The 25,322-nt window shown below is 46.6% G+C and overlaps 1 long non-coding RNA gene across 1 annotated transcript; it reads left to right on the forward strand.

Moving 5' to 3' along the window:
* The first annotated feature begins 5,088 nt into the window (after positions 1–5,088).
* Positions 5,089–25,322, forward strand: LOC116984604. The gene is made up of 3 exons (XR_004415080.1): positions 5,089–5,211; positions 6,622–6,628; positions 25,308–25,322. It is a non-coding gene; the product is annotated as an uncharacterized LOC116984604 (long non-coding RNA).

Here is a 25,322-nt window from a genome sequence, read left to right on the forward strand (position 1 = left end):
GTGCGGGCTCGACGGACCTGGTGGTCTACTCTCGCACCTACTTTCTATGTTCTATGTCTATGTCTATGTTAATTTCCGGGATGGCGGGACTGTCATATGCTGAGAGAATGGAGCGACTGGGCTTGTGTACTCTGGAATTTAGAAGGATGAGAGGGTATCTTATTGAAACATATAAGATGTTTCTGATGTTGGGGGAGTCCAGAACCAGGGGCCACAGTTTAAGAATAAGGGGTAGGCCATAGAGAATGGAGATGTTTTTCACACAGAGAGTTTTGAGTCGGTGGAATTCTCTGCCTCAGAGGGCGGGTGGAGGCCGGTTCTCTGGATACTTTCAATATACCGCTCTTAAAGATAGTGGAGTCAGGGGATATGGGAAGAAGGCAGGAACGGGGTACTCATTGGGGATGATCAGCCATGATCACATTGAATGGCGGTGCTGGATCGAAGGGCCGAATGGTCTACTCCTGCACCTATTGTCTATTGTCTATTGTCTATTGTCTATTGTTTGGTCGACCTGGCTCAGGAGACCCTTTCACTGCCACTGGGCACCACGGGGGGTTGAATGCATCCTTGACAAGGATTATAACAGAGTTGTATAATAGTTTATTTAGTATATTTGTTTGTCTGTATTATGGTGGTGGGTTCTGTTTTGGTTTTATTGTATTGTATATAATGTTTCAATGTTTGAATAATTATTTTTGATTGAAAAACAAAAATAAACAACAACAAAAAAAATGGTTACCAAGCTCATGGAACTTGGTCTCTGCGCATCTCTCTGCCACTGGATCAATAGACAATAGACAATAGGTGCAGGAGTAGGCCATTTGACCCTTCGAGCCAGCACCGCCATTCAATGTGATCATGGCTGATCATCCACAATCAGTATCCCGTTCCTGCCTTCTCCCCATATCCCTGACTCCGCTATCTTTAAGAGCCCTATCAAGCTCTCTCTTGAAAGTATCCAGAGAACCGGCCTCCACTGTCCTCTGAGGCAGAGAATTCCACAGACTCACAACTCTCTGTGAGAAAAAGTGTTTCCTCGCCTCCGTTCTAAATGGCTTACCCCTTATTCTTAAACTGTGGCCCCTGGTTCTGGACTTCCCCAACATCGGGAACATGTTTCCTGCCTCTAGCGTGTTCAAACCCTTAATAATCTTACATGTTTCAATAAGAATCCCTCTCATCCTTCTAAACTCCAGAGTATACAAGCCCAGCTGATCCATTCTCTCAGCATATGACAGTCCCGCCATCCCCGTAATTAACCTTGTAAACCTACGCTGCACTTCCTCAATAGCAAGAATGTCCTTCCACAAATTAGGGGACCAAAACTGCACACAATACTCCAGGTGTGGTCTCACTAGGACCCTATACAACTGCAGAAGGACCTCTTTGCTCCTATACTCAACTCCTCTTGGTATAAAGGCCAACATGCCATTCGCTCTCTTCACTGCCTGCTGTACCTGCATGCTTACATTCATTGACTGATGAACAAGGACCCCCCAGATCCCGTTGTACTTCCCCTTTTCCCAACGTGACACTATTTAGAAAGTAATCTGCCTTCCTGTTTTTGCTACCAAAGTGGATAAACACACCTTAACCACATTAAACTGCATCTGCCATGCATTTGCCCACTCACCCAACCTGTCCAAGTCACCCTGCATTCTCATAGCATCCGCCTCACAGTTCACACTGCCACCCAGCTTTATGTCATCTGCAAATTTGCTAATGTTACTTTGAATCCCTTCATCCAAATCATTGATGTATATTGTAAATAGCTGCGGTCCCAGCACCGAGCCTTGCGGCACCCCACTAGTCAATGCCTGCCATTCTAAAAGGGACCCGTTAATCCCTACTCTTTCCTGTCTGCCAATCAATTTTTTATCCATGTCAGCACTCTACCCCCAATACCATGTGCCCTAATTTTGCCCACTAATCTCCTATGTCCTCGACTTCCTCATCAACAAACCATAATCAGTACGAATTGGCAGCAACACTGCCAATCTTAGAGAAACAGATCAAATTCTTCAGGGATTGGACAGGCTAGATGCAGGAAAAATAGCCCCCATGTTGGGGGAGTCCTGAACCAGGTGTTCACAGTTTAAGGATAAGGGGTAGGCCATTTATGACTGAGATGAGGAAAAACTTTTTCACCCAGAGAGTTGTGAATCAGTGGAATTCTCTGCCACAGAAGGCAGTGGAGGCCAATTCACTGGATGTTTTCAAGAGACAGTTAGATATACAGTGGCTTGCAAAAGTTTTCATACCCCTTGAACTTTTCCACATTTTGTCACGTTACAACCACAAACGTAAATGTATTTTATTGGGATTTTATGTGATAGACCAACACAAAGTGGTGCATAATTGTGAAGTGGAAGGAAAATGATACACGTTTTTCAAATTTTTTTACAAATAAAAACTGAAAAGTGTGGCGTGCAAAAGTATTCAGCCCCCCTGAGTCAATACTTTGTAGAACCACCTTTTGCTGCAATTACAGCTGCAAGTCTTTTGGGGTATGTCTCTACCAGCTTTGCACATCTAGAGACTGAAATTTTTGCCCATTCTTCTTTGCAAAATAGCTCAAGCTCAGTCAGATTGGATGGAGAGCGTCTGTGAACAGCAATTTTCAAGTCTTGCCAGAGATTCTCAATTGGATTTAGGTCTGGACTTTGACTGGGCCATTCTAACACATGAATATGCTTTGATCTAAACCATTCCATTGTAGCTCTGGCTGTATGTTTAGGGTCGTTGTCCTGCTGGAAGGTGAACCTCCCCCCCAGTCTCAAGTCTTTTGCAGACTCTAACAGGTTTTCTTCCAAGATTGCCCTGTATTTGGCTCCATCCATCTTCCCATCAACTCTGACCAGCTTCCCTGTCCCTGCTGAAGAAAAGCATCCCCACAGCATGATGCTGCCACCACCATGTTTCACAGTGGGGATGGTGTGTTCAGGGTGATGTGCAGTGTTACTTTTCCACCACACATAGCGTTTTGCATTTAGGCCAAAAACTTCAATTTTGGTCTCATCTGACCAGAGCACCTTCCTCCACATGTTTGCTGTGTCCCCCACATGGCTTGTGGCAAACTACGAACGGGACTTCTTATGGCTTTTTTTCAACAATGGCTTTCTTCTTGCCACTCTTCCATAAAGGCCCGATTTGTGGAGTGCACGACTAATAGTTGTCCTGTGGACAGATTCTCCCACCTGAGATGTGGATCTCTGCAGCTCCTCCAGAGTTACCATGGGCCTTCTTCAGACTGAGAGTCAGGGGAGAGGGAGACACTACGATATGGAAGGGTAAGGTGTGAAAAATGAGAGATCAGAATGGACGAAGATTAAGGAAAATGTAGAATAGATCATTGTGGAACTGCAGATGTTGGTTTAAACTGAATATAGACACAAAACTCAGCAGGCCAGGCAGGACGTTTCGGGTCGAGACCCTTGAATCTGAAGAACGGTCTCGACCCGAAACATCACCCATTCCTTCTCTCCAGAGATGCTGCCTGTCCCACTGAGTTACTCCAGCATTTTGTGTCTATCTTTAGAATAGATCATTGTTAGCCAGGGAAGGTGACAACGAGGCATACAATGTAAAATGTAATCAGGCAGACAGATCGGAGAACTAGGATGAGGGAAGGATGGAGAGAGAGGGAAAGCAATATCTGCACATTACACACAAAATGTAACGTTATCTTTTTGCCAATAAAATTTATATTTGCAGCTTCTAATGTTAAGATTGGTGAGACCACACCTGGAGTATTGCGTACAGTTTTGGTCTCCAAATCTGAGGAAAGACATTCTTGCCTTAGAGGGAGTACAGAGAAGGTTCACCAGACTGATTCCTGGGATGTCAGGACTTTCATATGAAAAAAGACTGGATAGACTCGGCTTGTACTCGCTAGAATTTAGAAGATTGAGGGGGGATCTTATAGAAACTTAAAAATTCTTAGGGGATTTGACAGGCTAGATGCAGGAAGATTGTTCCCGATGTTGGGGAAGTCCAGGACAAGGGGTCACAGTTTAAGGATAAGGGGGAAATCCTTTAGGACCGAGATGAGAAAAACATTTTTCAAACAGAGAGTGGTGAGTCTCTGGAACTCTCTGCCATAGAAGGTAGTTGAGGCCAGTTCATTGGTTATATTTAAGAGGGAGTTAGATGTGGCCCTTGTGGCTAAAGGGATCAGGGGGTATGGAGAGAAGGCAGGTACAGGATACTGAGTTGGATGATCAGCCATGATCATATTCAATGGCGGTGCAGGCTCGAAGGGCCGAATGGCCTACTCCTGCACCTATTTTCTATGTTTCTATGTTTCTATGATCACAGTGAACTCATAAAACTCCAGGGCAAAGCCTGGCAAGTGATAGGTGGAAGATAGACACAAAATGCTGGAGTAACTCAGCGGGTGAGGCAGCATCCCTGGAGAGAAGGAATGGGTGACGTTTCGGGTCGAGACCCTTCATCAGTCTGAAGAAGGGTCCTGACCCGAAACTTCACCCATTCCTGCTCTCCAGAGATGCTGCCTGTCCCGCTGAGTTACTCCAGCATTTTGTGTCTATCTTCGATTTTACCAACATCTGCAGTTCCTTCTTACACAAGTGATAGGTGGATACAGGGGAGGTGGTTGGATTGGCACACTGTTGGAGATTAGTGACAAAGGAGACTAAAGGGAGTCGGGTAAGGAGAAAGGCCAGAGGGAGGGATATGGGTGGAAGGGGACCGTGGGGAGGGGAAAGTGGGAGGATAAAAGGGAAACTATGGACTTGGGAATGGGAGATGACTATGTGAAGAAGGGGAAGGGAGCAGGATGTTCATAGAAGGCTGTGGAGGCCAAGTCAATGGATACAGAATAGTGAAAGGCCTGGATAGAGTGGATGTGGAGAGGATGTTTCCACTCGTGGGAGAGTCCAGGACCAGAGGTCATAGCCTCAGTATTAAAGGACATTCCTTTAGGAAGATGAGGAGAAATTTATTTAGTCAGAGGGTGGTGAATCTGTGGAATTCTTTGCCACAGAAGGCTGTGGAGGCCGTCAATGGATATTTTTAAGGCAGAGATAGTTAGATTCTCAATTGGTACGGGCGTCAGGGGTTATGGGGAGAAGGCAGGAGAATGAGGTTAGGAGGGAGAGATAGATCAGCCATGATTGAATGGCGGAGTAGACTTGATGGGCTGAATGGCCTATCACTTATGCGCATATGAACTTATGATGACTGGAGGTCTGGGATTTATTGGAGAGATTGGTGCGACTGACTCAGGGCAAGAGGGGTCTCAGGAAAGCGAGAGGGGGGAGGAGGAGGGTATTAATTTAAATTGGAGAAGTCAACGTTGTAAGTTGCCCAAGTGGAATATGAAACGCTGTTCCAATAAGTAACCTGTTGTTTCACTCTAGCCATGGAGGAGGCCAAGGACAAAAATGTTGGCATGGGACTGGGATTAGTAGTTTCATTCAGTTTAATTTATTGTCATGTGTATCGAGGTACAGTGAAAAGCTTTTTGTTGAGTGCTAACCAGTCAGCGGGAAGACCGTACATGATTACAATCGAGCCGTCCACAGCGTACAGATACATGATAAAGGCAATCACGTTCAGTGCAAGCTAAAATACAATAAAGTCTGGTTTAAAGATCGACAGAGGGTCTTCAATGAGGTAAATAGTAGCCCAGGACCAATCTCGAGGTATTGGGAGGATGGTTCAGTTGCCTGATAACAGCTGGGAAGAAACTCCCTGAATCTGGAGGTGTGCGTTTCTGCACTTTCTGCACCTCTTGCCTGATGGGAGAGGGGAGAAGAGGGAGTGGCTGGGGTGAGACGGGTCCTTGATTATGCTGCTGGCTTTGCCGAGGCAACGTGAGGTGTAAATGGAGTCAATAGCTCACCTCAACCTGGTTTTACAGCAGTATGCTGCATATATCCAGGCCCATCTTAGTCTCAACGTCGCTGATGCAGTGAATACAGTCATATTAATTGAATACGGTAGCACACACTTTATTTTCCAGAAGGTTTGAATGTAACTAATTTCATGGGTGAAATCCCCTGATGAATTAAAAGCACCATCACTAATTTTTTATCTCTCCCCGTGTCATTTAATTCTATTTAGGATCAGGACAAAGAAATGAATTGCAAGCCGCAAACGGTGCTGGAATGTAAAATAAGATAATCCAGACAAAGTAAAAATACGTTCATGATCAGAAAATGTGAGTTGTAGTATCGGTGGAAGTCAGACTTTTGTGCTGTGCCTGCTCTGGGTTGCTGATGTATGCCAATGTTCAGAGAGCCACATGGATAGGACGGGCTTGGAGGGATATGGACCAAACGCGGGCAGGTGGGACCAGGTGCATCAAGAGCCAGAAGACGTAGGTTGAAGGTGAAGGGGGAAAGGTTTAATAGGAACCTGAGTGGTAACTTTTTCACACAGAGGGCAGTGGGTGTATGGAACCAGCTGCTGGAGGAGGTAGTTGAGGCAGGGACTATTGTAATATTTAAGAAACATTTGGACAGGTTTGGAGGGATAGGGCCCAAATGCAGGCTGGTGGGACTAGTGTAGCTGGGACATGTTGGGCAAGACAGGCCGAAGGGCCTGTTTCCACATTGTATGACTGTATGACTCTATGACACTCCAGCCGCTGAGACACGAGGTTTGAGCACATAATCCAAGTTAACTCTTCAAGTGCATTACTGTTGGAAGACTTTCTCACATGGTCAATCTTGATGCCTCAGTCAACGTCACTAAAGAATGATTTCTCCTGAAGATAGACATCAAAAGCTGGAGTAGCTCAGCGGGTCAGGCAGCATCTCTGGATACACGGAATAGGTGGCTGTTCGGGTCAAGACCATAAACAACTTTTACCGAAGCCAATTAACCTACAAATCTGTACGTCTTTGGAGTGTGGAGGAAACCTGAGCAACAGGAGAAAACCCACGTGGTCAGGGGGAGAACGTACAAACTCCGTGCAGGCAAAGCATCCGTAGTCAGGATCAAACGCGGGTCTCTGGCGCTGTAAGGCAGCAACTCTACTGCAGCCCCAATGTTCTATAGATTCAGGATCAGTTCCTGTGGATTGGAGGGTAGCTAATGTGATCCCACTTTTAAGAAAGGCAGGAGAGAGAAAACAGGGAATTATAGACCAGTTAGACTGACATCGGTGGTGGGGAAGATGCTGGAGTCAATTATAAAAGATGAAATAGCGACACATCTGGATAGCAGTGACAGGATCGGTCCGAGTCAGCATGGATTTACGAAGGGGAAATCATGCTTGACTAATCTTCTGGAATTTTTTGAGGATGTAACTAGGAAAATGGACAAGGGAGAGCCAGTGGATGTAGTGTACCTGGACTTTCAGAAAGCCTTTGATAAGGTCCCACATAGGAGATTAGTGGGTCAAATTAGAGCACATGGTATTGGGGGTAGGGCGCTGACATGGATAGAAAATTGGTTGGCAGACAGGAAACAAAGAGTAGGGATTAACGGGTCCCTTTCTGAATGGCAGGCAGTGACTAGTGGGGTACCACAAGGCTCGGTGCTGAGACCGCAGTTCTTTACAATATATATTAACGTATAGCAAACGACCTGGATGGAGTGAATCTGGAGAAGTTGTTTTGGGAGAGTCCAGGACCCGAGCCTCAGATTAAAAGGACGTACCTCTAGAAAGGAAATGAGGAGGAATTTATTTCATCAGAGGGTGGTGAATCTGTGGAATTCATTGCCACGGACGGCTGTGGAGGCCACATCACTGGGTAATTTTAAGGAGCAGATTGACAGAATCTTGATTAGTAAAGGTGCCAAGGGCAATGGGATGAATGCAGGAGAATGGGGTTAAGAGGGAAAGATAGAGCAGCCATGATGGAATGATGGAGTTGGAGTATTTTGCTCCTGTGACATGCATTTGGGTCACATTCTATGGTGCACATCAGCCGTGGATCACTGACAGCATTTCTTCTCTCATGTACATGCAGACAGGTCACCATTTCAAAGACATGTTTAAAATCATGAGAAGAATAGATTGGGTAGACGCACAGTGTCTCTTGCCCAGAGTAGGCGAATCAAGGACCAGAGGGCATAGGTTTAAAGTGAAGGGGAAAAGACTTAATAGGAATCTGAGAGGGTAACTTTTCCACACAAAGGTTGGTGGCTGTATGGAACAAGCTGCCAGAGGAGGTAGTTGAGGCTGGGACTATCCCAACGTTCAAGAAACAGACAGACAGGTACATGGATAGGACAGGTTTGGAGGGATATGAACCAAACGTGGGCAGATGGGACTAGTGTAGCTGGGACATGTTGGCCCGTGTAGGCAAGTTGGACCGAAAGGCCTGTTTCTAAGTTAAACTAAACTAAATGCTTTTGAAAATAAGTCACTTTTTGAAAAATGCTGGAAGAAGGTTTCCGACCCGTAACGTCACCTATTCATGTCCTCTGGAGATGCTGCCTGAACCGTTGAGTTACTCCAGCATTAGTCCCCCGCCCCCCTGCCAGAAGGTACGGACGTTTGAAAGCATGAACCTCCAGTCTTGGAAGCAGCTTAGAGTCGCAGAGAGAGAGGGTCGCGGAGTCATACAGTGTGGAAACAGGCCCTTCGGCCCAACTTTCCCACACCAACCACGTGACTAGTGGGGTACCGTAAGGCTCAGTGCTGGGACCGCAGCTATTTACAATATACATCAATGATTTGGATCAAGGGATTCAAAGTAACATTAGCAAATTTGCAGATGACACAAAGCCGGGTGGCAGTGTGAACTGTGAGGAGGTCCATGATGTCCCATCTACACTAATCCCACCTGCCTGCTTTAGGCCCAATCCCTCTAAACCTATCCTGTCCACATACCTGCCCAAATGTTTCTTAAACATTGTGATCGTCCCTGCGGCATTGAGATCGTCCCTGCACTACCTCCTCTAGCAGCTTCTTGCCCTCGGTTATTAGGCTTCTGAAGTATCTTTCCATAAGCTAGGGCACTGTCCAATTCACTTTTACCACATTATGGACATTAGACTTTCTCTAGGGAACTGATATGCAACAATCTTAAGAATTATCCTCTGCACGCTACATCTTTCCCTTTGCTCTACCTTTGGACTTGAGATGACTTGATTGTATTGGAGTCGAGGAACTGCTTCCACCAATCTTTCCACCACCACGCACAAGAAGCACAAGAAGCGCAAGACAGACACCATTGTACGCAGATGCCGAGAAGTGTGTTCAGTTCTGGCTGAACAACTTATAATCTTGTGTGTGGACTTGATAAGAAGAAGACTTCTATATATGTCAGATCGGGTCTATGACAGATCAGAAACATAGAAACATTGAAAATAGGTGCAGGAGTAGGCCATTCGGCCCTTCGAGCCTGCACCGCCATTCAATATGATCATGGCTGATCATCCAACTCAGTATCCTGTACCTGCCTTCTCTCCATACCCCCTGATCCCTTTAGCCACAAGGGCCACATCTAACTCCCTTAAATATAGCCAATGAACTGGCCTCAACTACCTTCTGTGGCAGAGAGTTCCAGAGATTCACCACTCTGTGTGAAAAAATGTTTTTCTCATCTCAGTCCTAAAAGATTTCCCCTTTATCCTTAAAGTGTGACCCCTTGTCCTGGACTTCCCCAACATCGGGAACAATCTTCCTGCATCTAATGATATGATAGACCTGATCTGTCTCGATACCATGCAAAAAAGAACGTTGAGTATAGGAGCAAAGAGGTCCTTCTGCAGTTGTACTGGGCCCTAGTGAGACCACACCTGGAGTAGTGTGTGCAGTTTTGGTCTCCAAATTTGAGGAAGGCCATTCTTGCTATTGAGGGAGTGCAGCGCAGGTTCACGAGGTTGATTCCCGAGATGGCAGGACTGTCATATGTTGATAGAATGGAGCGACTGGGCATGTATACTCTGGAATTTAGAAGGATGAAACATATAATTATATAAACATATAATTATCTCATTGATACATATAAAATTGTGAAGGGTTTGGACATGCTAGAGGCAGGAAACATGTTCCTGATGTTGGAGGAGTCCAGAACCAGGGGGTCACAGTTTAAGAATAAGGGGTAGGCCATTTAGAACGGAGATGAGGAAACACTTTTTCACACAGAGAGTTGTGAGTCTGTGGAATTCACTGCCTCAGAGGGCGGTGGAGGCAGGTTCTCTGGATGCTTTCAAGAGAGAGCTAGATAGGGCTCTTAAAGATAGCGGAGTCAGGGGATATGGGGAGAAGGCAGGAACGGGGTACTGATTGTGGATGATCAGCCATGAACACATTGAATGGCGGTGCTGGCTCGAAGGGCCAAATGGCCTACTCCTGCACCTATTGTCTCTTGTCTATTTTCTAAACAAAAAGATAATTTGATCATTGCAGGTGATGTAAACATTCATAGAGTCATACAGTGTGGAAACAAACCCAGCAGCCCAACGTGCCCACACCAACCACCATGTTCCATCTACACTAGCTCCACTTGCCTGCGTTTTGCCCATATTCCTCTAACCCGATCATGTCCATGTACCTGTAAAAATGTTTCTTAAACGTTGTGCTAGTACCTGCCTCAACTACCTACTCCAGCAACTCGTTCCATACACCCATCACCCTTTGTGTAAAAACAATTACCCCTCAGGTACCTATTAAATCTTTTCCCCACTCATCTTAAACCTGTGCCCTCTGGTTCACGATTCCCCTACTCTGGGAAAGAGACTCCGTGCATTTACCCAATCACTTCCTCTCAAGATTCGGTACACTTCTGTAAGATCACCACTCGTATTCCTGCGTTCCAAGGAATAGTGTCCCAGCTTGCTCAACCTCCCCCTATAGCTCAGGCCCTCGAGTCCTGGCAACATCCTTGGAAATCTGCTCTGCACCCCAACCAGCTTGACAACATCCTTCCTATAATACGGTGCCCAAAATTTAACACAAAACTCTAAATGCGGCCTCACCTGTGACATGACTTCCCAACTTCTATACTCAATACTCTGACTGATGAAGGCCAATGTGCAGAAAGCATTTTTGACCACTCTATCTACCTGTGACTCCACTTTCAAGGATCCATGCACTTGCCCTCCTAGATCCCTCTGCTCTACGATCCCTCGGTTCTACAACACTCCCCATTCATCTCTCACGTCCTCCTGTAACTTGGTGCCTTTTTCCTTTGAGGCAGCAGTGCCGACTGAGCAATAGGACAGGTTCCAACAGGAGAAATAAGCTGGATGGTGGGCATTCTTGGAGTGGATTCTTCTTCTTTATACAGCTGCAACATTTTCCATTGTGGAGAATGTTTAGTTTAGTTTAGTTTAGTTTAGAGATACAGTGTAGAAACAGACCCTTCAGCTCACCGAGTCCATGCCAACCAGCGATCGACGCACACCAGCACTCCTACACATACTATGGACAATTTACAATTTTACCAAAGCCAATAAACCAACAAACCTGTCCTTGCTTTCTCCCTCCTTCCCCTCCCCTTCCCAGCTCTCCCATACCCTACTATCTCCGCCTCTTACCGCCATCAGTCTGAAGAAGGATTGTGACCCAAAACGTCGCCTATTCCTACGCTCCGTAGATGCTGCCTCACCCGCCGAGTTTCACCAGCTTTTTTATCTACCTTCAATTTTTCCAGCACCTGCAGTTCTTTCTTAAACAAACCTGTAGGTCTTTCGAGTGTGGGAGGGAACCGGGGCACCCGGAGAAAACCCACGCAGATCACAGGGAGAAGGTACAAACTCCGTTCACACAGCACCCGTAGTGAGGATTGAACCGGGGTCTCTGGCGCTGCAAGGCTGCAACTCTGCCGTTGCGCCACCGTGCCACCTTACTGTGTGCAGTACAAGTTGGAGCTACATATAGCCCAGAAAGGAATAGGATCCCTGAAAGACAATGAATCAATTAGGTGTTTACCAACTGAATCTTAATTTTTATTTTTGATGTACAGTCACATCATATTTATTAAATGAAATTCCCTTTAATTCAGCTACTCCATGAACACACATTTATTATTGTAACAGCAGCGACCTAAGGAAAGCAGATTGTACATAAATTAATGGAAGGAATGATCTGAATAGACATTGTAGTATTCAGAAACATGTCTCTGCAATATTCGTAAAAAATATTATTTTTCATTCAATTCCTAAGTGGGAGCAACTACCGCACCAAGTATTTTTTTTAAATGGAGTCACAGAGTCATTAGGTACGGTAACAGGCCTTTCAGCCCAACTCTTCCATGCAGACTACCATGTCCCCACTGAGCGATGTCCCCCATGTTGGGGGAGTCCAGAACCAGGGGTCACAGTTTAAGAATAAGGGGTTGGCCATTTAGGACTGAGATGAGGAAAAACCTTTTCACCCAGAGAGTTGTGAATCTGTGGAATTCTCTGCCACAGAAGACAGTGGAGGCCAATTCACTGCATGTTTAAATAAAGAGAGAGTTAGATTTAGCTCTTGGGGCTAAAGGAATCAAGGAATATGGGGAAAAAGCAGGAATGGGGTACTGATTTTGGATGATCAGTAATGGTCATATTGAATGGCGGTGCTGGATCGAAGGGCCGAATGGCCCACTCCTACACATATTTTCTATGTTTCCATTCTGCTTTTGCCCCCTAATCCCTGTTCAGTTCAGTCCAGTTCAGTTGCAGTTCAGTTTAGTTTATTGTCACGTTTACCGAGTTTTAGTGAAAAGCTTTTTTGTTGCGTGCTAACCAGTCAGCAGAAAGACAATAGAATGATTACAATCGATCCATTTACAGTGTATAGATACATGATAACGGAATAACATTTAGTACAAGGTAAAGCCAGCAAAGTCCGGTCAAGGATAGTCAAAGAGGTCGATAGTAGTTCAGCAAAGTCAAAGTCAAAGTTAAATTTATTTGTCACATGCATCCGAAGGTGCAGTGAAATGAATTTGCCAGCAGCGATACACTTGAAAAGAACACACAATACACAATAAAATTTTGAATTTAACAGCATTCTTCACTGTGGTGGAAGGCAACAAAGCTCAGTCAGTCCTCCTCCTTGTTCATCTGTGGTCAGGGCCATAAACCCTCCGTAGTTGCCGCTACAGACGGCCGGATGTACAGGCCCTCTCGTCAAGATGATCGAAACTCCGACGTCGGGACGGTCAAACACACTCCGCGGCTTGGAGTGCCCGAATCGGCACTTTCCTACCGGAGACCGCGGCTTCAGGATGTTATAGGCCGCTGGCCGCAGGCCGGAGCTCTTCCGAGGGAACAGAAGGTCTCGGAGAAAACCCACGCAGGTCACAGGGAGAAGGTACAAACTCCGTGCGGACAGCACCCGTAGACAGGATCATACCCAGGTCTCTGGCACTGAAAGCGCTGTAAGGCAGCAACTCTCCCGCTGTGCCACTGTGCCACCCAGGAAGAGTTGGAAGAGCGACGAGGCAGTGCGTGTAGACAGCTGTTGGACCACTGAATAAAGTCCACACTGGGTGATGTCAATAAGCTTGCCGCATTTCATCCACACTCTCAGTAACTATTCCTGACATTGCCATAGTGTCATTCAGCACGGAAGGAGGCTGTTTGGCCCAACTTGCCCATGCCGATCAACATTCCCCATCTACACTAGTCCCAACTGCCTGCGTTTGGCCCATATATCCCACTAAACCTATCCATGTACCTGTCTAAATGTTTCTTAAACGTTGCGATGGTACCTAAATATCTCCATCGGCAGCTCGTTCCATACACCCACCACCCTTTAATTAGTTTGGTATAAATGAAATTGTCCTTTGTGTGTGTAGGATAGCGTTAATGTGCGGGGATCGCTGGTCGATGCAGAGCCGGTGGGCTCAGGGGTCTACTTCCTCACTGTACCCGTTCCGCGCTAGACATCCTTGTGATTGAGGCAGTGCAGCATAGGTTCACGAGATTGATCCCTGGGATGGCAGGACTGTCATATGAGGAAAGATTGAAAAGACTAGGCTTGTAGTCACTGGAGTTTAGAAGGATGAGGGGGAATCTTATAGAAACATATAAAATTATAAAAGGACTGGTCCAAGCTAGATGCAGGAAAAATATTCCCAATGTTGGGCGAGTCCAGAACCAGGGGCCACAGTCTTAGAATAAAGCGGAGGCCATTTAAGACTGAGGTGCGAAAAAACGTTTTCACCCAGAGAGTTGTGAATTTGTGGAATTCCCTGCCACAGAGGGCAGTGGAGGCCAAATCACTGGATGGATTTAAACATAGAAACATAGAAACAAAGAAAATAGGTGCAGGAGTAGGCCCTTCGGCCCTTCGAGCCTGCACCGCCATTCAATATGATCATGGCTGATCATCCAACTCAGTAACCTGTACCTGCCTTCTCTCCATACCCACTGATCCCTGTAGCCACAAGGGCCACATCTAACTCCCTCTTAAATTTAGCCAATGAACTGGCCACAATTACCTTCTGTGGCAGAGAGTTCCACAGATTCACCACTCTCTGTGTGAATTTTTTTTTCTCATCTCGGTCCTAAAAGATTTCCCCCTTATCCTTAAAAGAGAGAGTTAGATAGAGCTCTAGGGGCTAGTGAAATCAAGGGATATGGGGAGAAGGCAGGCACGGGTTATTGACTGGGAACGGTCAGCCATGATCACAATGAATGGTGGTGATGGGTCGAAGGGCCGAACGGCCTCCTCCTGCACCTATTTTCTATGTCTCTATGTTATGTAAACTAGTGTTTGGCGTTGGGTGGCACGATGTCGCAGCGGTAGAGTTGCTGCCTTACAGCGCTTTCAGCGACTGAGGCCCAGGTTCGATCCCAACTACAGGTGCTGCCTGTACGGAGTTTGTATGCTTCCCCCCCCCCCCCCCCCCCCCCCCCCCCCCCCCCCCCTACGACGTGACTTGCTTGGGTTTTCTCCGAGAGCTTTCGGTTTCCTCCCACACTCCAAAGACGTACAGGCTTCTAGGTTAATTGGCTTGGTGTAAAAATGTAAATTGTCCCTAGTATGTGTAGGATAGTGTTAGTGTGCGGGGATCACTGGTCGGTGCGGATTTGGTGGGCCGAAGGGCCTGTTTCTGCGCTCTATCTCTAAACTAAAGTGGAATGCTGCCTGGCCCCTGCATTCTACAAGTTTCCCAACAGATTGCCCAAACAGATTGGTGAATAACGAGCAACGCCCCTTTAAGACAGACTGACATCAGCACCAGCCTGCTTTAGCTAACGCCATAATTACTCGCACAATTGGACCCCGCGGATGCGTGCTAAAGTACAGGTGGGCCAACCGGATGTCGAAATGTTGATAACGAGGCGAGATGGCGAATCCAGCGCGTTTCCCAGCCCGGGGTTGCAAAGTTAATTGCGCGTTATAATTCCGTCGCATGTTTTACAGCATTATCCACTCCGGCCTCCCAGGAACTGTAAAGTGGCATCTTTGCATCCACTGCATGATCGCCGCTAAAAAAAAAACTCTTTCGCTTGCTGCAGATGAAAGCTGAACTGAGAACAGATGCCACCGTGGGGAAAAATATTAAAAGGCAGACGAGTTCAGATTGAAAATGATAATGAGATGGGCTTGTGGAATACTTTTTTATCTCCTCAACCTGACACTGACCACAACTCACGCGCAACTTTGTCGCTTATGAGCTGTCTGGTTAGGCCATCGTGACATATAAATAGCATCTCAAGGCACCTCAACATGCATCTTCAATGAGCTGATCGGGCCAAATGGGTTTTTTATTTTATTGCTAACCTTCTGTTGTTTTTAAATGCTCATTTCTGCAAAGCCATGCAAATCTTCCAGCGGAGCTTCTGGATAAGGAGATTATGAAGAGGCTAAAATGGTATCACGGTTGCAAGGCATTAAGGCCTAAGTACTCTGAAGAAGGGTCTCAACCCGAAACGTCACTCATTCCTTCTCTCCGGAGAAGCTGCCTGTCGCACTGAGTTACTCCAGCTTTTTGTGTCCATCTTCAGTTTAAACCAGCATCTGCAGTCCCTTCCTTCACAAGACCAAAGTACTGCAGGAAAAATGTTCCCGATGTTGGGGGAGTCCAGAACCAGGGGTCACAGTTTAACAATAAGGGGTCGGCCATTTAGGACTGAGATGAGGAAACACTTTTTCACCCAGAGAGTTGTGAATCTGCGGAATTCTCTGCCACTGAAAGCAGTGGAGGCCAATTCACTGGATATTTACAACAGAGAGTTAGATTTAGCTCTTAGAGCTAAAGGAATTGAGGGATATGGAGAGGAAGCAGGAACAGTGCACTGATTTTAGATGATCAGCCATGATCATATTGAATGGCAATGCTAGCTTGAAGGGCCGAATGGCCTACTCCTGCACCTATTTTCTATGTTTTTATGGTTCTACTTTCCATTTCAACACTAAGGTAGACTGAACACAGTGAGTCTGAGGAAGGGTCTCGACCCGAAACATCACCTATTCCCTTTCTCTAGAGATGCTGCTTGTCCCGCTGAGTTACTACAGCTTTTTGAGACAATCTTCGGTTTAAACCAGCATCTGCAGTAACCTCCTACACATCACCAGTTTCAAGGATACATAGATACACAGACAATAGGTGCAGGAGTAGGCCATTCAGCCCTTCGAGCCAGCACCGCCATTCAATGTGATCATCCACAATCAGTACCCCTTCCTGCCTTCTCCCCATACCCTTTATCCCTAAGAGTTCTATCTAACTCTCTTTTGAAAGCATCTAGTGAATCATCCTCCACTGCCTTCTGAGGCAGAGAATTCCACAGATTCACAACTCTCTGTGTGAAAATATTTGTCCTCATCTCAGATCTAATTGGCTTACCCCTTATTCTTAAACTGTGGGCCCTGGTTCTGGACTCCCCCAACATAGAGAACATGTTTCCTGCATCCAGCGTGTCCAATCCTTTAATAATTTTATATGTTTCTATAAGATAACCTCTCATCCTTCTAAATTGCAGTGAATAGCTTCTCTCGAACAACAAATTTGTTTTGGTCACCAAGTTATAGGAAAGATGCTTAATTTAGTTTTGGTTTAGTGTCGAGATACAGTTAGTTCGGAAACAGGTCCTTCAGCCCACTGAGTCCGCGCTGACCAGCGATCCCTGCACATTAACACTACCCTGTACACACTAGGCACAAATTTACATTGATAACAAGCCAATTAGCCTACACTACAAAGCTCTACGTCTTTGGAGTGTGGGAGGAAACCAAAGAGTGTGGCCAGAGACCCAGGTCCAATCATGACTACGGGTTCTGTCTGTATGGAGTTTGTACGTTCTCCCCGTGACTGCGTGGGTTTTCTCTGGAAAAAACAGAAGACGTCACCTAGGAAATACGCAAGAGTCGCCACGATTCTGGCGTCGACAAAGTTACAAAAGTTCACCGATCAGTCCTGTCTACTGCCTGCCACCACACGTGGCTACAGGCACCCCCTACCCCTGCTGGGTCCCGCTTTGTTCTCCGCGGCCCTCCTCGCTCTCCGATGGCCCTTCCCTCTCTCCGACGGCCCCCCTCTCTCTCCGATGGGCTTCCTATCTCTCCGACAGCCCTCCTCCATGCATGCTACAGCTTTTGATTTATTCTGCCAGAGTGCACCTGCACTAACTATAGCTAGCCTAAGTTAAATCAGAGGGTGGTGAACCTGTGGAGGCCAAGTCAATGGATATTTTTAAGGCAGAATAATACAGGTGTCAGAGGTTATGGGGAGAAGGCAGTAGAATGGGGTTAGGAGGGAGAGATAGATCAGCCATGATTGAATTGCGGAGTAGGCCAAATAGCCTAATTCTGCTCCTATCACATGAACTTAGTAACATAGAAAAATAGGTTCAAGAGTAGGCCCTTCGGCCCTTTGAGCCAGCACCACCATTCAATATAATCACGGCTGATCATCTAAAATCAGTACCCCATTCCTGCTTTTTCCCCATATCTCCCCCAGAGGGAGAACAAAGGGAAGAGACAAAGACTTTAAGATTTTGCCTTCCACCACAGTGAGGAGGTGTTTGGTGAACTCACTGTGGTGGATGTTAAACTTGTGTTGATTGTGTGTTTTTGTCATTTTTTAATTATATGTATGACTGCAGGGAAACAACATTTCTTTCAGACCGAAGGTCTGAATGACAATAAACGAATCTAATCTAATCTAATCTAATCTAATCTAATCTAATATCCTTTGATACCTTTAGCCCTAACAGCTAAATCTCACTCTTGAAAACATCCAGTGAATTGGCCTCCACTGCCTTCTGTGGCAGAGAATTCCACAGATTCACAACACTTTGGATGAAGAAGTTTTCCTCATCTCAGTTCTAAATGGCCTAACCCTTATTCTTAAACTGTGACACCGAGTTGTGCACTCCACCAACATTGGGAAAAATTTTCCTGCATACAGTGTCTTCATGGAACACGTCACCTTGGAAGCAGCATGTGGCGGAGACTGCGAAATTGAGAGTAAGGGATAACATCTTTGCAAGAGGCAGGGTGAGAGGAGGTGTAGGCCAGGTATCTGCTGGAGTTGGCAGGTTTGTAGTAGATGTCAGTCGATTGTCTGTTCCCTGTGACGGAGACAGAGAGATCAAGAGGGGGGAGAGAGGATTATGTCAGGATGGAAAACTATAAAACTAGAGGCCATAGTTTTAAGGTGAGATGGGAAAAAGATGTGTGGGGCAAGTTTTTTATTTGTACAGATGGTGGGTGGTGAGTGCCTGGAACGTGCTGCCAGGTGTAATAGTTGAGGTATATGGATCTGCAGGGAATGGAGGGATATGGATAATATGCCACGGAAAGATGTGGAGGCTGTATCAATGGTTATTTTTAAGGCAGAGATTGATAGCTTCTAGATCAGTACAGATGCCCGGAAGTGGCGGCGCTGGTGAACGGCTGCGGCTCGCCTGCAGTCCGTTTGTCTTTACTTTTTTGTGTTGTTTTTTTTCGTTTTGTCTAGTTAAGTTTTTGGTTTTTAGGTTGTGTTTATGTGGTGGGGGGGGGGGGTTGAAACGGGGCTTGCTGTCTCTCCCTTCGGGGGAATGCGACTTTTTTGTCGTATCCCCCTTCTCTGCCTCCGTCTGCGCTGAGGCCTAATGGCGGAGCTGGCGACCTCGAGACTCCGGAGGCAGCCAGTCAGGACTCACCCTGGGCTTGCTCCCATGAGGGCGGCCCAGCTCGGGGCTGGAACGACGCTCCCGTGAGGGGCTGTGATGCTCCCGTGAGGGCGGCCTGGCGAGGGGCTGAGACTCTCCCGTGAGGGACTGTGGCGCTCCCGTCGGAGCGGCCCAGCTCGAGGGTGGAACGGCGCTCCAGTCGGAGTGGCCCAGCTCGAGGGTGGAATGGCGCTCCCGTCGGAGCGGCCCAGCTCGAGGGAGGAGCGGCACTCACGTGAGGGCGATCTGGCTCGGGGCTGGAACGGTGCTCCGGTGGCTGGGATGGCGTTCTGGCGGCGGTGACCTGAGTCCGGGGTTGAGCCGCAGGCCAGCGGTTGCGTCCGCTGGACTGGAGGGTGGCAGCTTCGACCACCCCGGGCCGGCCCGTGTTTGAGCCGGCCCGTTCGTGGGGTTTGGTGAGCCGCGGGACTGTTTGTGCCATCGCCCGGTGGGGAATCGCCTCAGCGCAGAGGGAGAAGAGGAGGGAAGAGACGGCAGCCCTAAGATTTTTGCCTCCACCACAGTGAGGAGGTGCTTGAAGGACTCACTGTGGTGGATGTTAATTTGTGTTTAGTGTTGTTTATTATTGTATGATTGTATGTATGACTGCAGGCACGAAAATTTTGTTCAGACCATAAGGTCTGAATGACAATAAAGTAATTCAATTCAATTCAATTCAATTCAATTCAATGTCAGGGGTTCTGGGGAGAATGCAGAAGAATGGGGTTGAGAGGGATAGATAGGTCAGCCGTGACTGAATGGCGGAGTAGACTTGATGTGTCGAATGACCTAATTCTGCTCCAATTACTTATGAACTTATTATTTGCAAACAGATATGAGATGGTCTTGGTATAATTTCCACCACAGACATTGTGGGCTGAAGGGCCTGTTCTTGTGCTGTGCTGTTCTATGTTCCTTGTTCTCTGTGTACCTGTGATGCTACTGCAACCCTTCCCCATACCTGTACCTCACTGTGCGTGCACATGATCATCAGCTTGACTAGTTGTACTACTACAAGATACTGCTAGATGGTGGTGTAACTCTTTCGGTGAGTGGGGAGGGAAAAATGTGCGACGGAATAGTACTGGACGAATATAATAACCAAGATAGACACCAAAAAGCTGGAGTAACTCAGCGGGACAGGCAGCATCCCTGGAGAGAAGGAATAGGTGACGTTTCCGGTCGAGACCCTTCTTCACACTAGTCAGGGAAAGGGGAAACAAGAGATACAGACGATGATGTAGAGAGATAAAGAACAATGAATGAAAGATATGCAAAAAAGTAACAATGATAAAGGAAACAGGCCACTGTTTGGTGTTTGTTCAGGAAGGAACTGCAGATGTTGGAAAATCGAAGGTACACAAAAAAGCTGGAGAAACTCAGCGGGTGCAGCAGCATCTATGGAGTGAAGGAAATAGGCAACGTTTCGGGCCGAAACGTTGCCTATTCCCTTCGCTCCATAGATGCTGCTGCACCCGCTGAGTTTCTCCAGCTTTTTTGTGTACCATTGTTAACTGTTTGTTGGGTGAAAAAGAGAAGCTGGTGTGACTTGGGTGGGGGAGGGATAGAGAGAGAGGGAATGCCGGGGTTACTTGGTCAGAGAAATCAATATTCATACCACTGGGCTGTAAGCTGCCCAAGGGAAATATGAGATGCTGTTCCTCCAATTTGCGTTTAGCCTCACTCTGACAATGGAGGAGAGCTAGGGCTGAAAGGTCAGTGTGGGAATGGGAAGGAGAATTAACGTGTTTGGCAAGTGGGAGATCAGGTAGGTCCAGGCGGGCTGAGCGAAAGTGTAACAAGAACATAATAACTAACTCGTCTAGTCAGGGAAAACTAACTAACTAAATAACTAACTCTGTTGGCCAATTAACTATTATCCAATTAATTGGGAAGACGTCTGTGCCAGTAATTAAATTTACCATTGACATTATCTGTACATTAGTGAGGTCAATGTTGGAAACATTTTTAGAATTTGAGTTTAGTTTACTGTCACGTGTACCGAGGTACTGTGAAAAGCTTTTGTTGCGTACTAACCAGTCAGTGGAAAGACAATACATGATTACAATCGAGCTGTACACAGTGTACAGATACATGATAAAGGGAGTAACGTGAATAACATTTAGTGCAAGAAAAACGCCAGTAAAGTTCATCAAAGATAGTCCCAGGGTCTCCAATGAGGTAGATCGTTGATCAGGACCTCTCTCTAGTTCTTGGTAGAATGGTTCAGTTGCATGATAACAGCTGGGAAGAAACAGTCCCTGAATCTGGAGTTGTGTATTTTTACAACATTGCCTGAAGGGAGAGGAGAAAAGGGTGAGTTTAGGTAGACACAAAATGCTGTAACAACTCAACGGGACAGGCATCCTCCTTGGAGAGAAGTAATGGGTGTTTCAGGTCGAAACCCTTCTTCAGATGACCTGAAATGTCATCCATTCCTCGCCAGAGATACTGCCTTTCCCGCTGAGTTACTCCAGCGTTTTGTGTCTATCTTCTGTTTAAACCAGCATCTGCAGTTCCTTCATACACATATAGTTTAGTTTAGTTTATTGTCATGTGTTCCAAGGCAGAGTGAAAAGCTTTTTGTTGCATGCTTTCCAGTCGGTAGAATGACTGCTATATGACAATGATTATTAAGGGTTTGGACATGCTAGAGGCAGGAAACATGTTCCCAATGTTGGGGGGAGTCCAGAACCAGGGGCCACAGTTTAAGAATAAGGGGTAAGCCATTTAGAATGGAGACAAGGAAACACCTTTTCTCACAGAGAGTATGAGTCTGGAATTCTCTGCCTCAGAGGGCGGTGGAGGCAGGTTTTCTGGATGCTTTCAAGAGAGAGCTAGATAGGGCTCTTAAAAATAGCGGAGTCAGGGGATATGGGGAGAAGGCAGGAATGGGGTACTGATTGGGGATGATCAGCCATGATCACATTAAATGGCGGTGCTGGCTCGAAGGGCCGAATGGCCTACTCCTGCACCTACTGTCTATTGTCTATTGTCTATTCACCTTCATCTGCTCCCACTGTCCTCGAGTGTGCGGTTCACGAATTGGACTGAATAGACAATAGATGCAGGAGTAGGCCCTTTGGCCCTTCGAGCTAGCACCGCCATTCAATGTGCTCATGGCTGGTTTAACATCCACACATTTCTGCTAGGTCGCTATAAGAAAACTTTCCCTGAAATAGCTTGTGATGTAGCAACAGCAAATATTAAATTACTTTGCAACGTTTGGACGGCTGGGCAAATTATGCGAATGCTACTGTGGTGGGCTGTCATACAGTGACATAAAACGCTCAACCAAATGCAAATCAGCAGCTTTTCACCATAAGAAATCTTTACTGTGACACGGAATACTTGGGAAGAGAGTTGGTTGAGTAAATTAAGTTACCCGATGAAGATATGATAAGTTCATTAGTGAAAGGAGCAGAATTAGGCCATTCGGCCCATCAAGTCTACTGCGCCATTTGAAGGGGCGAATGGCCTACTCCTGCACCTAGCTTCTATGTTTCTATTCAATCATGGCTGATCTATCTCTCCCTCCTAACCCCATTTTCCTGCCTTCTCCCCATAACCTCTGACATCCGTACTAATCAAGAATCTCTTTATCTCTGCCTTAAAAATATCCAATGACTTGGCCTCCACAGCAGTCTGTGGCAATGAATTCCACAGATTCACCATCCTCTGACTGAACATATTCCGATGTATAAGTCGGCGCGGGCCGATTTATTCCCCTCTTTCCCCCATTGCTCGGTGTAATTGGGGAATCATTTCTGTTTCGTTCACCAGTGAGGGGCTGGGGGAAGGCAGCTGTGGGTTGCTGCACTCACTGCCCGCCCCAGTAATAACTCAGCTGGAGGTGGCATTGTGTACACAGCCCCTCCGCCATTATCCTCCGGCTTATAGAGGTGAATAAAATCACGAGAGGAATAGATCGAAGGGCCGAATGGCCTACTCCTGCACCTATTGTCTATTGTAGATCAGGTAGATGCACAGAGTCTCTTGTCCAGAGTAGGTGAATCAAGGACCAGAGGACATAGGTTTAAGGTGAAGGGGAAAAGATTTAATAAGAAGGTAGCTGTGTGGAATGAGCTTCCAGTGAAGGTGGTGGAGGCAGGTTCGATTTTATCATTTAAAAATAAATTGGATAGTTATATGGACGGGAAAGGAATGGAGGGTTATGGTCTGAGTGCAGGTAGATGGGACTAGGGGATAATAAGTGTTCGGCACGGACTAGAAGGGCCGAGATGGCCTGTTTCCGTGCTGTAATTGTTATATGGTTATATGGTTATAAGAACCTGAGGGTCTTTTTCACACAAAGGGTGGTGGGTGTATGGAACAAGCTGCCAGAGGAGGTAGTTGAGGCTGGAACTATCCCAACGTTTAAGAAACAGTTAGACAGGTACATGGATAAGACAGGTTTGGAGGGATATGGGCCAAACGCGGGCAGGTGGAACTAGTGTAGCTGGGACATGTTGGCCGGTGCGGGCAAGTTGGGCCGAAGGTCCTGTTTCCACATTGAATCACTCTATGACTCTATGACTCTCTGAAGCGGTTCTTTAGCAGGGGGGGGGGGGGCTCTACTGAGTGGAGTTGGTAATTGTGAGGATCTCATGCCTAACCGCTAAACACCTGTTCAGCTCACTGCTCGAGGCTAAATAGATGGTGCACCTGAGACTCCTCAGTGGTGAGCTGCAAACAGCTGCTCCGCTAAAAGTGCCAATTTATCTTGCCCGTTTTAAGCGATGCAGTTTATGGTAACAACCTCCAAGATGTTGTCAAGATGGAAAGGGTGCAGAGAAGGTCCAAAGGAAGTTTATGATCCCAGGAATCAGTGGGTTAACATATGATGCCGGCACTGGGCCGGTACTCGTTGGAGTTTAGAAGAATGAGGGGGGGACCTCATTGAAACTTACCGAATAGTCAAAGGCCTGGATAGAGTGGATGCAGAGAGGATGTTTCCACTAGTGGGAGAGTCGAGGACTAGAGGTCATAGCCTCAGAATTAAAGAACGCTCTTTACGGAAGTAGAGGAAGAGGAATTTCTTTAGTCAGAGGGTGGTGAATCCGTGGAATTCATTGCCACAGATGGTTGTGGAGGCCAATTCAATGGAAATGTTTAAGGCAGAGATAGATAGATTCGTGATTAGTGTGGGTGTCAGGGGTTATGGGGAAAATACAGGAGAATGGGGTTGAGAGGGAAAGGTAGATCAGCCAAGATTGAATGGCGGAGTAGACTTGGTGGGCTGAATGGCCTAAATCTGCTCTTATCACTTGTGACCTTATAAATGTTTTAACTGATGCTGTTTATGGTGACAGCCAAGGATGTTGTCAAGCTGGAAAGGGTGCAAAGAAGATTTACGAGGATGTTGCCAGGACTCGAGGGCCTGAGCTACAGGGAAAGCTTGAGCAGGCTAGGACTCTATTCGGTGGAGGACGAGATGGGATCTTATTGAGGTGTACAAAATCATGAGAGTAGACGCACAGAGTCTCTTGCCCAGAGTAGGGGAATCGAGAACCAGAGGACATTGATTTAAGATGAGGGGAGAAAGATTTAATAGGAACCTGAGGGGTAACCTTTTCACCCAAAGGGTGGTGGGTGTTTGGAACGAGCTGCCGGAGGAGGTAGTAGAGGCAGGGACTATCCCAAAGTTAGACAGGTACATGGATAGGACAGGTTTAGAGCGATATGGGCCAAACACAGGCAGGTGGGACTAGTAGCTGGGACATGTTGGCCGATGTGGGCAAGTTGGGCCGAAGGGCCTGTTTTCAGGCTGTATCACTCTTTGACTCTATCTGTTCCCTGACCAACATTCGCTCCTCAAATAAAACCAGTTAAACTGTGCATAAATCAGCTGCTATTTTTGCCCATGTAAGGATGATGTTTAAATTGCAAAAAGAAGGATTAAATGAAGTGTGAAGGTGCTTTGAGCAATTCTTAAGATAAAAAATGATATCAGTGCAACTTCTTTCAACCATTTTAACTCCCTTTCAAAATCCCACACTGACCTTTTTGTCCTGGGCCTTCTCCATTGTCAGAGTGCAGCCACATGCAAATTGGAGGAACAGCACCTCATATTCCGCTTGGGTAGCTTACGGTCACGATGGCGCAGCAGTAGAGTTGCTGCCTTACAGTGAATGCAGCGCCGGAGACCCGGGTTTGATCCCGACTACGGGCGCTGTCTGTACGGAGTTTGTACGTTCTCGCCGTGACCTGCGTGGGTTTTCTCCAGGATCTTTGGTTTCCTCCCACACTCCAAAGACGTGCAGGTTTGTAGGTTGTTTAAGAAGGAACTGCAGATGCTG

Source organism: Amblyraja radiata, chromosome 2 (genome assembly GCF_010909765.2).
Source record: "Amblyraja radiata isolate CabotCenter1 chromosome 2, sAmbRad1.1.pri, whole genome shotgun sequence".
In the NCBI taxonomy this organism is placed as follows: Eukaryota; Metazoa; Chordata; class Chondrichthyes; order Rajiformes; family Rajidae; genus Amblyraja; species Amblyraja radiata.